Raw genomic sequence first — 17,724 nt, 5'->3', positions numbered from 1 at the left:
AAGAAAAAAGATTTTGTTGAACGCCTTAATAGTACTGTGCCAAGAATTTAAAAACAAAAGTAATTTCCTTCCAATCCTAACACATTGCTAAAACAAAGGGCTTTCATGTTCTATATGCAGTAACAAACAGATTATTTGTATGAGCAACTAAACAACTTAAGCCTCTGCCTAGATGCTCCAAAAAGAAAAAGAAAAAGAACTAAGAACAAAGTGAGGAAAATTGATTAGATCTAATTCCTCCAAGAACGGATTACATGGTCCAATAATAGATGAGACATTTTAACTTTCATCTCAACTGAACAAGAGATGGAGAGAGAGAGACAATAACTTTGGAAACAACAGAAGCAGCTGCCCCCCTTTTTGTCTCCATGGGGACTCGAACCTTGACCTTCCACTTTGAAGGTGAGGAAGTACCATCATACATACATTTTAACTTATATCTCAATTGAACAGGTAAAGCTGCTTCATGGCAACAAAAGAAGCAGCTGCCTCCAAACCAATTAGTATAGTAACATCCAACATAGATAAAACAGAACTTGCGGATCTTGGTTTTACGTTTCATGCATTCTACCTACATCAAAATGTGCTGAATCTATGTACGAGAAGCAACTCAAATTTCTGTTCAAGGAAAAGAAAAATAGGACTATTGCTGTTATTATATTTCTTTTTAATATGAAAAAAAAAAAATTTACTTTATTTCTGAGATTTTCTACACTTACAAAGGAAACAAATACTAATTTATAATCATGGCCAGAAATTTAGTTCTAGTATCAAATCGTGGACTGAGGAATTCTATGTTAAAATTCCAAGTGATGACATAAATACCACCACATTGTTTCAAACCTTATATGCACCAGCTAAGACCATAGGTTGCCAAAACTCGAGAAAGGCATGATTACGTCTCAGATACACCATCAAATGGACTTGCACTGGTCTCTCTACCATTTCCGCTGATAATACCATTTACATGGCCCTTCGAATTCAAACCATTATGTGCTCAAAATTTTCATGCTTGGTCTCCAAATGTCTCTTCTCACTAGTTATTACCTTTGAGCCCAATGTAATTTGCAGGGTTGTTTGTCATCAGCTTCATTTTGCGGACACCCAGATCTCGTAATATCTGTAATTAGTTATCACACATTCAACTATCAGAAATTGCATTTTTTTAAGAACGAGGGAGGGGGGGAAAAGAAGGAGAGTAGGTGAAAGTGAAACAAATAGGCATTGACTACCCTCATTTAGATTATTTCTTAGCAGAGTAGAACTGTGCATGGCTAACAGGGTGGTTCTCCCCGCCAACAACGGCGTTGGACAAGGTTATCAGCATACCTCTTTCCTGCAACCAATAAGTATCCAGGATCTGGCATGTATTCTTATAGTGAGGTGACGGCTGAGAGCTGAATGTAAGACAATGTCAAACCTTTGATGAACCGTACGTTGATACAAAAAGCCTACCAACCATAATTGGGATTAAGGTTGCTGCTTCTGCTTCTGGTTATGTTTGCAATTTGACATAATGATTGACCATTGCAATAGTGTGGTAGGATGGTAGTTCACAAGTGGCCAAATTACCAAGTGAAATAACGGATCATGTAGACAACATCTTAGTTACACGATTCAACATCAAAGTCGATAGATGAATAGGGATGCAAAACAAGGAGGTAATCCAAGCTCTCCACTAGATTATTTGATAAACCATAAATCTAGAAAATTTTCCACAAGACATTACTTGTGCACCAATGTCATACTCCTGAGAATCAACACGTAATCCCAGCTCCTCATTTGTTTCAACAGTGTCATGCTGCTCATGGCCATCATCCTGTAAGTTGTAAGCACAGAGTTTGTGGCCCAAACCAGTACCCCTTCCCTCATGTCCGCAAAGAGACACTAATACACCCCTGCTAGCGGCCTCAATCTGCTGTATTGCAAGTTCCAGCTGGTTACCACACATACATCGGGCTGATCCAAATATGTCATCGGTGAGGCACGCAGAATGTACTCTCACAAGAATATCTTTTTCCATCTCCAATATCTCCCTGTTTAAACCATAACCCTATCATGACTTGCAATTACTCACAGGAATATCTGATCACAACACTGAATTGTGTTCATTTGTTGTAAACCAACTTCAGCACCTAGCGGTCGTTGAGAGGTGAAACAATTTTTCTTAGATCTGATAAACTAAATACAATGATTTCAAATATGCTAAAGCTATGGAAAGATGAAGAGTTCCACCAAAAACACTTAACACTATAAACAGCTAAACCAGATGCATCTAACAGGTTTAACAGTTTATCTTCATAGTTTTGCAGAAATGGTCAACCCAAATGTCTAGCTACAGGATTTCGAAGGAAACATCTCAGATAGATAATAAATGACAGAGTGTTCAGTAACCCAGATTATAAAGAAATAGCCTCAAATTCCCTCACACCTTCAGCTGAGTTTCTACAGTTGAATGAAATATGTGCAACTGAAGTAATTAGAAGGATCCAATTTTGACACATAAAATACAATAAATTACAAATTTTAGAAGTGGTTTAGTTCTTACATTGATCTACGCTAACAGATAAAAAGCTTGGGAAAACTAACTCTATAAGAAGTTAGGACACCCATTTTACACTTCTATGAAAACTTGAAATGCATTAAACAAAGATGTAAACTCACAGAAAGTAATTCAGTAGACATGAAATTCATTGTTCATTTAATCATGATTACCAAATTTCCCTCGCTAAGCAAGGCGTATGTGCACAAATTTTTAGTACATGCCTTGAAGGGCTTTAAGGGAAATTTGTCTTCAAATACATATAAATAGTGAAATTCCATATGACTGTAATTACTATTCCTAAATGCCCTAAATTTGTATAGAGGTACTTTTTACATAAAATTTTGTGCTGGAAAGAAAGTCCCTATTGTCTAAGGACTCCAAACAACTTCTCTTTTTTCAGCCCAAGATGGTGTTCTTTAATTCAAAGACTGTGTGAATTGGATCCTTAAATTTATATGTAAAGAAAAAATTTACTATTGGATTTCTCATCGAAGACCATTAATATCTTCATCAAGAGAGCACCTCTTACCAAGGGTTGTAGCTTAGTGGTACTTCTGCACCTTCCAAAGTAAAAGATTCAAGTGTAACAGTTGGGAGAATCTGTGAATCATCTTCTTCTTCATTGCCCGGTGTCGAGGGATATTTGGATTATGTAATTGGTTGCGTTTGGCAAGGCTTTGGTTTTTTCCAAATCCACAGTGGATATGCTAGAGACTTGGAGAGGGTGTATGGTGGAGAGCCGAGTCAAAGATGCTTGGAGGACCACTCCCCTTTGTTTATGGTGGGGTTTGTGGCACAAGAGGAATAGAAGATCTTTTGACGGAGAGGAATCTCCAATTTGGTCTATCAAATACAACATACTCTCTTCTTTATTCATTTAGGTTTTTGGCTTGTAAATCTATGGGGGATCTTTTGGAGTTCGTGGATAGCTTGAATTTTTAGTGTCGCCTTGGGTGTCCTTTATATTCTTTCGGGTTCGCTCCCTCCTTCTTGAATGCCTTTAATGATATCTTACTAATCAAAAAAAAAAAAAGTAAAAGGTTCAAGTCTCCATAGAAGCAAAAGTGGATGTGTGAGTTTCTTGCCAAGGTAGAGAGAACACCTCTTAGAGCATCTCCAATGCTAAAAGCTATTTTCAGCTGCCAAATCTATATTTTGACAGGTGCTACAGTGTCAAAATGCTATATTTTAGCAATTTTGCTTCGATGGTGCATTTCATGCAAAATGCTATTTTTTGACACAACCACCGTTCTTTTTTAATTATCATTCCCACTATTCATATTTGTATCAGTAATATTAATATTAGGCACATTCCAAGTCAAGTTGTAGACATTAGAAGGAAACAAAAATTAAACCTGATTAAAAAGAAACAAAAATCTAAAATATCTAGTCAAAAAAGGACCAAAACATATATATATATATATATATATATATATAATTTATATATATATATATATGTATGTTATATATATTTGAGTATATTATTATTAAAAATATATATATTTTTAGGGCAAATCATTTCAGCCTCCCCAATCGCCTCCATCTCTATTCTCGTTCTCAACTCTGAACTCCCCCTCTCTCTCTATCTCTCTCTTTCTCTCTGCAACTGCAAACTAGAAAATCTACAAGAATAAGAAGTTGAAAACCCATATATTTCAGTTTATCTATATGTTTGCAAGAATCAAAAGATCAAAACCCATATCGGCATATCATTTTAGATTGTTCAAAAACCCATATTTTCAGTTTACATCACCTGCTGTTCCAGTTCGGGTTCGCCGTTCGCAAGCTTCAGCCGCTCTCTCAACTCTTTGGACTCTCTCTCTCTCTACAATTGCTAAATTGTATGTATGGGTTTTGTTTTAATTTTTTTCCTAAATCAACTAATCAAGGTCTGAAATTCTTGTTTTGCAAACTAAATCCTATTTGGTGAAATTTTTTAAGATCTCTTTTAAATATATATATATATATATAGACGAATTTGGGTTGAAATTGTGTGTGTGTGTGTGTGTTTGAAATTATATATATGTGTATGTGTGTGTGTGTGTGTGTGGGGTTGGTGTTAGAGAGCTGCCAAAAAAAATTTGGCAGCTCTTATATTTGAGAGAAATTTTGAGAGGCTAAATGAAAGGTCATTGGAGTAGCTTTTTTTACCCATCTCTCAAATTATGAGTTTGAGAGCTCAAAATGAGAGAGCGTTGGAGATGCTCTTAGCTTTGTTCCACGTAACTTTTCGTAACGGAATAAAGAGTACTTTCAATTTTCTTCCACTTAACCACTAGTTTTTCACAATGAAAAAAAAAAAGGTAATTTCATTAACATTGTGATGGAGTGTTAACTCCAATTGATGAAATATACAAAATGTAGCACCTTTAGTTTTCCAACATTACAATTCTAATCTTCCATGCGAGACATAAGTACACTTATTCTAATTTGATCACCATCCGATTAAACTTCAAAAAATATAAAACATCCTAGCCATGGAATAACCCAGTATTTTATTAGGCCACACTAAGGCAATAAGGTGCTAACACTCTCCCACTTGACCCGCATGGTTATATCTCCAATGGCCACTAATTTCCCAAAGAAGATGTTGCATTTTCACAATTAGATTTCATTTGATAAAACCACTAACACAGGTGACATTAGCAAAATGATGGTAATTAGCGCCAATTCATATGTAATGGTCCCTTTTACTTTTAATATTCTAATGTGCACAAATTTTATGCATGAAAACAACAAAAAATGACCGGTATCAACTTTTATCATGTGATCACAAACACAATTACATTGAGATGGAGAATAGGAGTGACCGGAAGAAATAGCGTTAATAATTAATGTGTGAAGGAGCATTTTGAAGTGTCGTCCACCGGTGATATATTAAGAGAAATTAGGCTAGCCACCTAGGTGGTATGGAAATTTATAGAAGAGGCACCAACAATAAGTGGGAAAGTAGTTTGTATGGAAGGTAAGAAACAAATAGACATTAAGTAATTAGAAATGACTTTATATAATAGGAGAAATGACTTCAAGTAGAAAAGAATATAAAAAGAGAATTCATGTGGCCAACCTACTCATATGATGGCAAGGATGACAATGATTATGATGACAATTGATGAAGGTTCTTGAAGACATTCACTTCTCTTTTGAGACTTAACCATAGAGAGAAGGTCCTCTACGGCCTCTAATTTCTTTGTCAAGGCTTCATTTTAGAGCGGAAAACGAGTCTTCAGATCATAGTCAATAGCCACACAACCCCAGGCTATGTCCATAAGACTGGGTTATAGAAATGAATTCATGGCGAAAAGGCTCATTAATAGAGAGAAGGTCCTAGCTAAAAATAGACATCAACGAACTAAGGCTCTATTCAGTCAACCTTCTGGAAGTTCTTTTAGCTTTGTAATCTATACGTCACATAGTAAATGAATGATTAGAAGAATGAGAATTTATAAGACAAGGGTAGGTTTCTAGAGACTCCCTTTTCCTCAAATGTCATTCCAAACACCACAAATCCACAAGATACCATGCAGGCTGTCAGTGGAGAAGCATTTATCTCCATTATTGCAAGCATTTATCACCATTATTGCTTATATTAATATTTTTATAATAATTATTACTAATATTTTTATAATAATTATTACTTATTCACATTGTACTTTTAATATGCTTTTAGTGCCATGTGCAAAATATGCTGGAACATGTACTTACAGATAGCAAATTCAAGAAATTGATATTGCTGATGTAAAAGCTACTGTGGTTGCAAGAACATACTTGAATAGCTGAGTTTCACACCAGTGCGTTCGATATCAGTGTTGCATAATATAATAAAATGAAAATGCAGAGAAGTTGAAATATTGATTACTCCAATCAAAAGGACTTGCTTACTTTGACCATAGCAATATGCTCAATCTCATCTAGCAATGACCTGTAGCAGTAGGCCATGAAAGGGCCCCACATTGTTGGTATTGGAGGCAGCAGCAGCCTCCTCCACCAATTTATCTCTTTTCCTCCTATATCTGTCAAATGAATTTTATATGCATTTATTAAAATGAAATTTCCTTTCATCAATTCAAAAAGCTTGGAACATCAAACAATTTGGAAAGCTATTACTCTGCTAAGAAAATCAGACAAGAAGCAGCAACATTTAGAATTTTGCTTTATTTATTTATATATTCTTCAAATAGAAAAAGAAACTTGATAGCTGTGGACCATAACCTAGTCCAATCAGATAACAAGACGGAAGAACAATGATCGTTGTAAATTGAAGTTTAACATTAGGCGCAACCAATATTAGAACTTGGGCTGGCAAGCATAAGAATGTAAATTCAAGGCCCATGGCAGACACTTCCTTCAAATAACGGCAAGAGTTAGGTCAGTACTCACTCAACTTCTTCCAGCATCCCCTGATTATCATTATTTATTTATTTTTGAAAGTTCAAGCAAACACGCACACATCCACAATATTGCCCCTAGCAGGGTTCAAACACTCAACTTCTCCTTTGGAGAGGAGAGATGATACCATCTGGGCTAATGCCCATTGTCCGACTATAACGACCAAGAATATGGCCTTTTTTCCATAAGAATCAGCTGCAAACAATATGGGACAAAATTTAGAAGCCAAAAATAAGGTTTCAGCAAGTATTTGAGGCACACTTAAAACACAAACTAGTCACGATGCTTCAATTTATTTTTCTTCTTTGTATTTTTAGTTAACATTTTTTCCAAGGATATTCGAACATTTTTCCTTCTTATTTTACAATTTCTTTTAGGATATACATAAGCACATCAGAACATTGCAAACAACTAATCAGTCTCCCCGACCTCTTCCCTTTGAAGGGCCCAACAACTTCTAATTGTACTCTCCAACTTTAGTTCTCTTAAAACACTCTTCAAACACCCCTAAGTTACAATATGTTGTTGACAGTATTTTTTTCAAAATGTAAACATATATATGTCTACCAACATACTGAAAGCTCGGATGAGCATCCATTATGATATGGCAAACAACAACTAATGTTACCAACATCCACCCCAAATAACAGTTCTGTAGCTGGCCAGGTGCCAAATCAGAAGTTCATCACCTCGTCACCAAATGAGGTCAGATAACTTGCATCCAAGCTATAAACAAGTCCCTTAAATGATTACACCACAACCATCAAAACTTCATATTATACTAATTAAACAACTGTAAAAAAGAATGACAGGCACGGGAGAACTCTCCCTTTCGAAGTGTACTTCACTCAATTGTTCAGGGTTACAGTTGATAAGTAGGTGTCAATCGCTGGAGACCATAGATATAAGGGATAATGGAAATTGGGAGGTCTGTTTCTTTAAAGTGAATGACCAAGAGATTGAGGATGTCGTTTTTTTTTGGAAAGACTTTATGCAATGCATTTGGGAAGGGAAGGAAGGATGAGATCTGATGTAAATGTTCCAAACTAGGAAGATTTGAGGTAAAAACTTATTATAAGCAGCCAGGAGTTCCTTTGGAGGCTTCCTTTCCTTGGGAAGGAGCTTGGAAGGCATATTTTGGGTGATCGGTTGCTCAGAAGATACTCACCATTGATAATTAGATTTCGAGGTGTAAATTTATCCCAGTTAGTATTGCATGTATATGGAGGATGGATAATTGATGTTGCATGTGTCCTCCAATTGTATGCTGTTTCCTAGCTTAGTGCCTGACCTTTTTCATAGCTGGAGAGGGAACAATTTCTAGGAGGAGAAAGACTTGTGATATAGTTCCCAATTATCTCTTGGGTGAATCTGAGTGGAACTATATCGGAGGCATATGAGGGTATGGAATAGCCTATACTTGGGATATAAAGTAGATTTTTGGGATTGTTGCACAGTGGGGTTACAAGGGAGGGCAAGCTCTTCCTTGGGGAAATTCTTGGATTTTTTAAAGAATGTAGATTCTTCAGTAACTTTTTGAGAAATGTATAGCAAATTTTTGGGATATATGACTTGTGATTTTTTAAAACAGCCTTGAAGAACCTTTCTGTACAAGACCCAACTCTCCCAAAATTGATTGAAGCCAAAGGAGCTCACAAGTACCTTGAGTCATAGCTCGGTATTCAGCTTCAGCAGAGGATCTAGAAACAACAGTCTGCTTCTTACTCTTCCATGATATGAGATGATTACCATAGAAAGTACAGCCAGAGGTAGAACGTCTATCTGTCTTACATCCAGCATAGTCTGCATCAGTAAAGCATGCGAGTCCAGACTAATTTCCTGAGGCATAGAACAGACCAAAACCAGGGCACAACTTAAGGTACCTCAAAATATGGTGGACTGCATCCATATGAGCTGAGCGAGGGGCATGCATGAATTGACTAATCACACTAACAGCATGCCAAATCGGGCCTTGTGTTAGTCAAGTAGATAAGACGACCTACTAAACGTTGATACATGGATGGATCTGGAAGTAATTCCCCTGACTCAACAGAGAGTTTAAGATTGGGGTCTATAGGAGTGGAAGCAGGTCGACACCCAAGCATGCCAGTATCTTGAAGAAGATCCAAAACATATTTCCTTTGAGATAAAGAAATTCCACGACGGGATCTAGCAACCTCAATTCCAAGAAAATATCAAAAAGGACCTAAGTCCTTCACATCAAAGGACTTTTGAAGATGAAGTTTCGCTTGAGCAATCCCTGAAGCATCATCACCTGTCATAAGGATATCATCCACATATACCAATAACATAATGCAATGACCATCAAAGCGACGTCGAATAAAACAAGTATGGTCTGAGTGGCAGTGCATAAAGCCCATGGATAAAATAACATCGCTGAAACGACTAAACCAAGCTCTAGGAGATTGCTTCAGACCATAAAGAGACTTCTGTAGCCTACAGACTTTCCCAGCATACTCCCCCTTAGCCCGAAATCAAGGGGGTGGATCTATATATATAGTCTCAAGTAAGTCTCCATTAAGAAATGCATTCTTGACATCTAACTGATGCAGAGGCCAAGAATGGGCAGCAGACAAGGAGATAAGCAGTCGCACAGACGTTAACTTAGCCACAGGAGCAAAGGTAGCACTAAAGTCTTTGTCCGGAATCTGAGTAAAGCCTTTTGCCACCAATCCAGCCTTATACCGATCAATAGAACCATCGGCTAAATACTTCACATTAAAGACCCATTTGCAGCCAACCGTTTTCTCCCCAGAAGGTAAAACAACAAGTTCCCATGTATTATTATGGTGTAAAGCATCCATTTCTATTGTCATGGCAGACACCCACTTGGGATCCTGGAGGGCCTCTGACACAGATCAAAGAATAAAAACGGTCCCAATCTTGCCCAGGAAGGATTTATATGCACCTGAAAGACCATCATAGGAGACATACTTGGAAATAGGGTGGTTAGTGCTACTAGAAAAACCATACCAATTAGGAAGATGACGATCACGGGTAGGATAACGGGAGGTACGCTCAGGAATTGTAGGAGCAATAGGAGAAAGAGAGTTACCTGGACTTGGTTCTGAAGATGATTCTGGCAAGGGAGGTTGAGTGCGATGGCGACGAGAGTAGACCTGCAAAGGTGGAGGGGAACCCTGCATGGATGGAGAAGGAGATTCCAGGACAGTGTGATTTTCAAAGAGAGGTACAGGACGGGCAATAAGAGAAATCTGCTTTTCCAAATCACAAGAGAGAGAATCCTGTACCACAGAATTAGTACTATAAAAAGGAACAGTTTCATGAAATGTCACATCAAGAGAATGATACATATGTTTGGTCACAGGATCATAACAACGATAGCCCTTTGACATAGCAGAATACCCCAAGAAAATACACCTAATAGATTTATCATCAAGTTTATGACGAGAAGGACTACGGTTATGAACAAAACAAGTACAGCCAAAAACACGAGGTAGAAGGTGAAACAATGTATAATCAGGCTGGAAAATCTAAAATGGTGCCTTACCACCCAAAACTAGACTGGGAGTACGATTAATCAGAAAAACAGCTGTAAGAACAGCCATGTGCCAATAGAATTTAGGCACATGCATACTACTCAGAAGACATCGGACCACAGAAATAAGATGACGGTTTTTGCGTTCAGTCACGCCATTTTGCGCAGGAGTATAGGGGCAAGTGAGTTGATGTAAAATCCCCTTTTTATTAAGTTCAGACCAGAACTCATTCGAAACATATTCTCGTCCATTATCAGAAGGAATATTACGGACAACAGTGTTATACTGGGTTTCGATCATTTGAAGAAACTGGGTAAATAAAAGAAACACATCAGATTTCTTTTTCAATAAATAAACCCAAGTACAACAAGAATAATCATCAATAAATATCACATAATATCGATGTCCAGAGAAAGCAGGGGAAGGCCCCAGACATCAGAATGAATAAGATCAAACATACTAGGAGCACGACTTATATGAGAAATATAGCTAGTTCTAGTATGTTTAGAAAGCTCACAAACTTCACATTGAAACTTATGGTCCTTACATGCTTTATTTAACGAAGGAAACAATAAACATAGATATTGAAAGTTTACATGCCCCAAACGTGCATGCCACAGACTAAAAGTGCGAAAAGAAACATCATAAACACTAGAAGTAGGTAGGGCAGAAGCTTGGAGACTCATTCCTAGTGGTTCCCCAAAGCAGTAAAGCCCATCACGCTCATAACTCCTGCCAAAAATCCTCTTCGAACAAAGGTCCTACAAAAAACAGTGATTTGGTAAGAATATAACTGCACATTGGAGGTTTTTTGCAAGCTGGCTAACAGATAAAAGGTTAAAGGCAAATTTAGGTACATGAAGGACAGATGAAAGAGTAATATCAGGAGACAGACAAACATTACCCTTACTGTGAATATAAGATGTAGAGCCATCCGCAAGATACACAGATTGGGTAACAGGTATGACATTAGAAGAAAAAACTGATAACTCACCAGTCATGTGATCATTGGCCCCAAAATCCAAAACCCAAGTGGGCTGCTTGGCCTTAACATGAAATGCAGTAGGAGTACCTGTAGCAATAGTTGCAGTGGGAGCAGTTGAAGGAGCACTAACTCTAGAAGCAAGGGAGTTAAGCTGGTCCTGGATATGCCCAATCTGAGACTGAAGCTGGCTCAGTCTAGGAAATACAGTAGATCCACCAGTAGTAACAGGAGTTTCTGCAACAGCCGCAGTGCGAGAAGAACCAGTTCCAGATAAACGGTTCCTAAAAATTTTTTGCTTCAGTTCAGGATGAAGTTTGAAGCAACGAGCCTTAACATGTCCAACCCCTCCACAATGGTGACAAATGATCTGACCTCCAGAAGCTCGTGATCCAAAGTTGGCTGCAAAAGCCATACTATCCCCAGCAAGCTCAGACACTTGTACAGGAACAATTGAGGGCTGAATTAAACGATGCCTGCGTGTTTCACCATCAACAGTAGCAAAGGCTTCCAACAGGGATGGCATTGGTGATGCATTCAAGATCTGACACTTTAGTGGTTCAAATTCTGGGCGTAATCCCATAAAAAACTGATAGGTATGCTGACGATCAAGACGTTTGACAAGAAGAGAGGCTGCCTCAGAAGGAAATTCACTGAGAGGCTCATATTGAGCTAGTTCCTCCCAACGAGATCTCAAATACCCAAAATAATCAGTTACAGACAAATTCAGGCATTTCTACGAGGCCTTAGCAATATCTTGATATAATTCAAAAATACGAGCATCATTCTTAGAATGAGCATAAATTTGATTCAAAGCAGTCCACAAGTCATTAACAGAGTCATAAAACATGAATATATTATAAATGCGTTCCTCCATAGAATTAAACATCCATCCTAAAATGGTGCAATTGTCCATATCCCACTGAGCATATTTAGGATCTTTAATATCTGGCCTCTTTTCAGTACAAAATCCACCCTGATTTGCCTTTTCCACCAACATAGAGACGGAGGGAACGAGCCCAGGATGCAAAATTATGGCTATTCAACAGCACACTAGTAACTTGTTGAGCTGGTGTGTGTTGCGCCGAAAAGAGAGTTTCTTTATTATTACTTGATTCAGCCATAATATTAAATAGATCAATTCAACAGATTACCAATAATTTCAAATAAATGAGGAATAAACCTGATTTTGATCAAACCAAGAAGCCGGAGACACGGCAGTCTGATCCGAAAATGCTGCCGAATATCCCGGCAGCCCCAAAAAATTACAAACACGTCTTCTGACCCTTAGTGCATGAAAAAGACTAAGAGAATACCTCTACAGGGGTCGAACCTAGAGGAGATTGACTCCCCCTAGGACTATCGCAACAGCGACCTGAAAAAGAGAGAAGGTCTGTGAAAAAAAAAAATAGGAAAGGGGCTGTAACGAGATAGAGAGAGAGATATTAAAAGAGGCGGTGAAAGAGAGAGAGATGGGGGAGGCGTAGGTTTGAGGCTCTGATACCAAAAAGTAACTTGGTAAAATTGGCGTACTCAATTTGAGAGCCTGACTATCATTATATACAAGCGGAAAATTACAAATATGGAAAAGAGAATAAAATCAAATAAAAAATAAAGAGAATAAAATCAAATCAAATCAAATCAGAATAAAAATAACATTCCTAAAAATTAGCCTATATTGAAGACCCAATAAATCTGCCATAATCGTTGAGTCAACTTATAGATAAGATTTCCAACACTTTACTTATAAAGAGGGGCTAGAAAAAAATAAAAAATAAATAATAATAATAATAAAAGAGAGAGAGTTGGTCCTAAACTGACATAGCTGAATGCGTGAAAGAAAAAATGAAATATAAAAATAGGAACATTAGTCTTAAACGGACATAGCCTAGATCCATTTTACTTAAATATCTATGTGCGGAAGGAAATTATTGTATCATCTAAATGCTTATTATGAAGTATTATCCACCATGGCATAACCACTATTTGGGGTAAACATATGAATTCATCTATTGTAAATGCTATTTATTTCATTTGGTGGACAATAATTTGCCAGAGCTCCCTATTTTATCCCTCTTTTTATACATTCTCTGATTCTCATGGGTGTGACCATTGGTTTTTCACAACAGCATCTAGATCACACTAATAACCCAGATTGCTCAACATATGGATCCCTAGGTTTTCTTACTTGTTATCCCCGCAGAAGTTATCTTTGTCAGTTTGTCAAGTCACCAATCTCACTACCTTGATCTCCAAAACAATCTCCAAAACAATATGTGAGCCTGTGTTTTGATGGCCTAAACTTGTAGTTCAAATTGAATAACTGGTCTTACCACTAATTCACGTGATAGGCAATAAATTCATTGGGGTGGACTAAATCTCATCGTTTAATTGTATCAGAAGCCAACTGCCATAAGGATTAACTGGGTGGAATAGACCTCGAACCAATATGGTGATTAAAGCAGCAGAAGAAAAAAGAATAATACAATATAAATTAAAATGAGAATGGGATATAAGTTATAGTTGGTTGACCCTCCTTTGTCATGTGCCTTGTATTAAATTTAAAATGGTTAAAATGACTTGGAGTGCAATGCAGCAACAGAAACAGATTTTGGTTCAACAATACCTGATCAAATCAGCAATAGAAATAATCTTCAAGTTCTCAGCCTGTGCAAATTGACGAAGCCTTGGTAACCTAGCCATGGAACCATCATCATCCACAATCTCACACAGTACTGCAACAGGGTCCAATCCAGCCAATACGACTAGATCGAGTGAAGCCTCCGTATGCCCATCTCTTTTCAGGACCCCTCCCTCCCTATACTTCAATGGAAAGATATGACCTGGGAGGTTGAAATCCTCTGGTTTAGAATCTTTAGATGCAAGAGCTAATATTGTCATTGCTCTGTCATGGCTGAGACACCTGTTGTTGTACCATATCTTGCATCCTACAACATCCAATCGATTGATATCAAATGAGATGAGGCAAGCCATAATATGTTTTAAAGAAAAATAATAACTCATTGTCTGAATATTGACTCGATTAATATTTGTAAATAAAAAATAACCAGTAGAAACAGATCAACAATGAACTTTTCTCATATTAATCCCTGCGGTAATGCCCCATATTGGTTTCAAGAATCCCTTTTTCTTTTAGAATCATTATTACAACATGGAGAAAGATGGGTTTGAGTGAGTTAATAAATGAGCTGACTGAAGCATGGACATGCAATATACATTGGACAACAAAGTGTAGGACCATATGCTGGTTGCTTTAATTGTGGAAACCTGTTTATGAAACAGAAAGATCTGAACTGCCTTTGTTTCGGCAAGGGCTTAAAAGTTTCATGTATTAGATACTAATTGCTTCTATATTACGCAAATTTTATCCATGAGTGGTATGAACATGACATAGTAGCTAAAGGTTCGATGCAACTAAGATACAGCTCATAAAATTACTACTTTAAACTTCATAATTCTATACAACAAAGATTCCAACGAGATTGAAAGGGAAAAGAAAGGTGAAACCATTACATATACAAACAATTTATCTATGTATTGGATGCATTTCACTGATGTAGTTTGTACATAAACTCCTAAATATGCCATTTCATGTAAAGATCTACCAACTGTGAATGAGGTGAGAGAGAATTTGATTTTCTTAACAGAGTTATTAGCTTCTTTGAAAATAATAGCAACAGCCACTGAACATAATCAAGAGGAAGTAAACCACTTACCACTGTTACTGTGAAAGCTGTACAAAGTTTCTCATCATTCTTCTTTTGCTACACCATCAGAGGAAGTTGCAATCTCTCCAAGTCTTCTTCTTTCATGCTCACACAAACTATCCCAGTTCCATGCTTTACAATAAAGGCCATAGCTTCTGCAGTCATCAGTGAAGATGCCATTATTAAATCCCCTTCATTTTCTCCGTCTTCATCATCCACGACAATTACAAACTGCAAGATCATCCCAACCTAGTGAAATATGTAGCAGGTCAAAGCTTTTATTGGACCAAGAAGTTAATTAGTTAAGCAGACAACTAACCTTGCCTCGACGGATGTCTTCAATGGCCTCTGGAATTGAAGAAAAACCTTCAGTAGGACTATCAAGGTCAAACTCATCATCATCAGCACCAAAACCACTAGCATCAGGTTGCATGTCATTCCCAGTCGGTTGGGCTGCCAGATCAGTGGCAAAGGTACCACGTCCGGCAACAGCCTTGCTGCTAGGATGAAATAAGAGATCACCTTTTGCAGACATCAGTGCAACTCTGGTTCCATCTTCTCCTTTGAAACCATAGCATAATTTTCTTGTGAGACTACTTGAGACCAAATCCAACACGTACCCATTGGTTGCAGATGGACAAATCTGACGTGTAACCGTAACATAATTTGAAACCATATGCTTTTTGAAGGAAGGAAACAATTAGCCATATATCTGGGGAAAAAGGAGTAATTTAATCTAAGAATTTATATAATTTGAACCGGCATGTGAAATGTCATTGCATGTGTTTAGTAAAAAAAATTAGCACTTGAACATAACCAAAAATGTGTTCAAAACCACATACTAGTGATCAAACCAAGCACAATATGTGTTCAAAACCACATATTGGAAGTCACAACAATAACATGTCTTACAGCATCCAAGAGTTGATCGTACAAATGGAATTCCTTCTCTCTCCTTCTAAGCTTCTCACAATATTATATCCTCCAAGAAAACAATGATGCCTCTTCATGTCACCACCAACTCCCCAACACATAGAGACATGTTCCCATCTATTGCACGAGAATGTTAGGAAAGAAATTGTGAAAAATCATATAGACAAGTTATACACTAGCCATCAAGCTACTGTGGTGTAACAATTCTACTTGGAACCAACTATGTAAAGTTATGGCACCAAGCACTACACAGGCAAAGTTATGATAGGAAAGAGAACAGTAAGTGAAGACTGAAAAAAAAAAAAAAAAAAGATTTTGACTTTTTCTTTGTTCTTTTTGTAGTTGGTGACAGTCTAAAACCTTCACTAAAGTGCAAAAAGGAAGGAGAATAGCCTAGAAAAATATAAAAAAAAATAAAAATAAAAATAAAGAATAAAAGGAAGAAAAAAGGAAAGAGAAGAGCAGGAATGGTTTTTTTTCTCTTTTGAATTAGTGAAAGTCTACAATCTTTCACTGTTTAAAAGGAAAGCCTGAAAAAACAGAACATCATTTGTATATTTTTCATTTGGAGATGATTTAAAAGAAACAAAAGCTCTGCAACACTACTGCCAAAGTTGAAAGGAAAATTATCAGTACGTGAGTACTCGCTAATTGAAGGTGCAATAACAATGTCCAACCAAAAGTTTAAGTAGTTGCAAGAATGTAGAGCAATCTACATGAGAGAGAGAACATGTATCAACCAAAAAAAAAAAAAAAAAACGGAAACGAAAAAATGATCCCACCTTTTTTTTACCATCAATACATCCAGATCGTTGGCAAAACCAATAAACAAACAGGACTGCAAAAACACCCACGAGGACCATCCAACAGTTCTTGAGCAATATATAGCTGCAGAGGGGAAAAACTATCATCTTAAAGTTATGTTTTTAGCTTAGAGAACCGTAAGTGAAGACTGAGAGAGAGAGAGAGAGTGAGAGATGACTTTTTTTCTTTTCATAGTTGGTAACAGCCTGAAATCTGCACTAAAATGTAAAAAGGAAAGAGGATAGCCTACAAAAACAAAAACAAAAAAAAAAAAAAGGGAAAGAGAAGCCAGTGTGATGAAAAAAAAAAAAATAAAAAATAAAAAAAAAAAAAAAAAAAACCAGTTACTGGACCAGAACTCAGAACTGCAAACAACAAAAATTAAAATGCCAAACAGTACTGCGGTCAACACTTACGAAATATAAACAAGGGCAAGAAATGTGAGTGAAAGGAACTTCAGGCTTGAGATACCTCTTATGCAGCTCCAGTAGAAGCAAGGAGGAGATGCTTAGGCTTTTGATTTAGGCAACTCTTCCTGCCTCTCTGTGCTGGGAGTTTGAAGATGGCCTTTGACAGAATGAGGATGCACATGCTGAAGATGAAACTACTACTATTAAGGAATTGGGAGAAGCCAGGAAAGACACAGTAGCTAGGTAAAGGCGAGGGCATTATCGGCAAAGACAGAAGAAGCAAGAAATTGGGGAACCTACACTACAGTGTGCCAGTCTAATCAGTTGGGAAAAATGATAGTCCCTACGGAGAAAATATCCGAGGTGGCTGAACTTGGTGGGCCACAAAATTAAACCACAGAGATCCCAGACA

The 17,724-nt window shown here is 37.3% G+C and overlaps 1 pseudogene; it reads right to left on the bottom strand.

Moving 5' to 3' along the window:
* Positions 1–534: 534 nt before the first annotated feature.
* Positions 535–17,599, bottom strand: LOC132286246 (bifunctional riboflavin biosynthesis protein RIBA 1, chloroplastic-like; annotated as a pseudogene).
* Between the last annotated feature and the right edge of the window lie 125 nt (positions 17,600–17,724).

The sequence above is a fragment of the Cornus florida genome, unplaced genomic scaffold (assembly GCF_030987335.1).
Source record: "Cornus florida cultivar Cherokee Brave unplaced genomic scaffold, ASM3098733v1 CherokeeBrave_3.0.0_Hap2_Chr11, whole genome shotgun sequence".
In the NCBI taxonomy this organism is placed as follows: domain Eukaryota; kingdom Viridiplantae; phylum Streptophyta; class Magnoliopsida; order Cornales; family Cornaceae; genus Cornus; species Cornus florida.
Note: the sequence above shows the minus strand (reverse complement) of the source record. Positions and strands in the feature narration are given on the sequence as shown.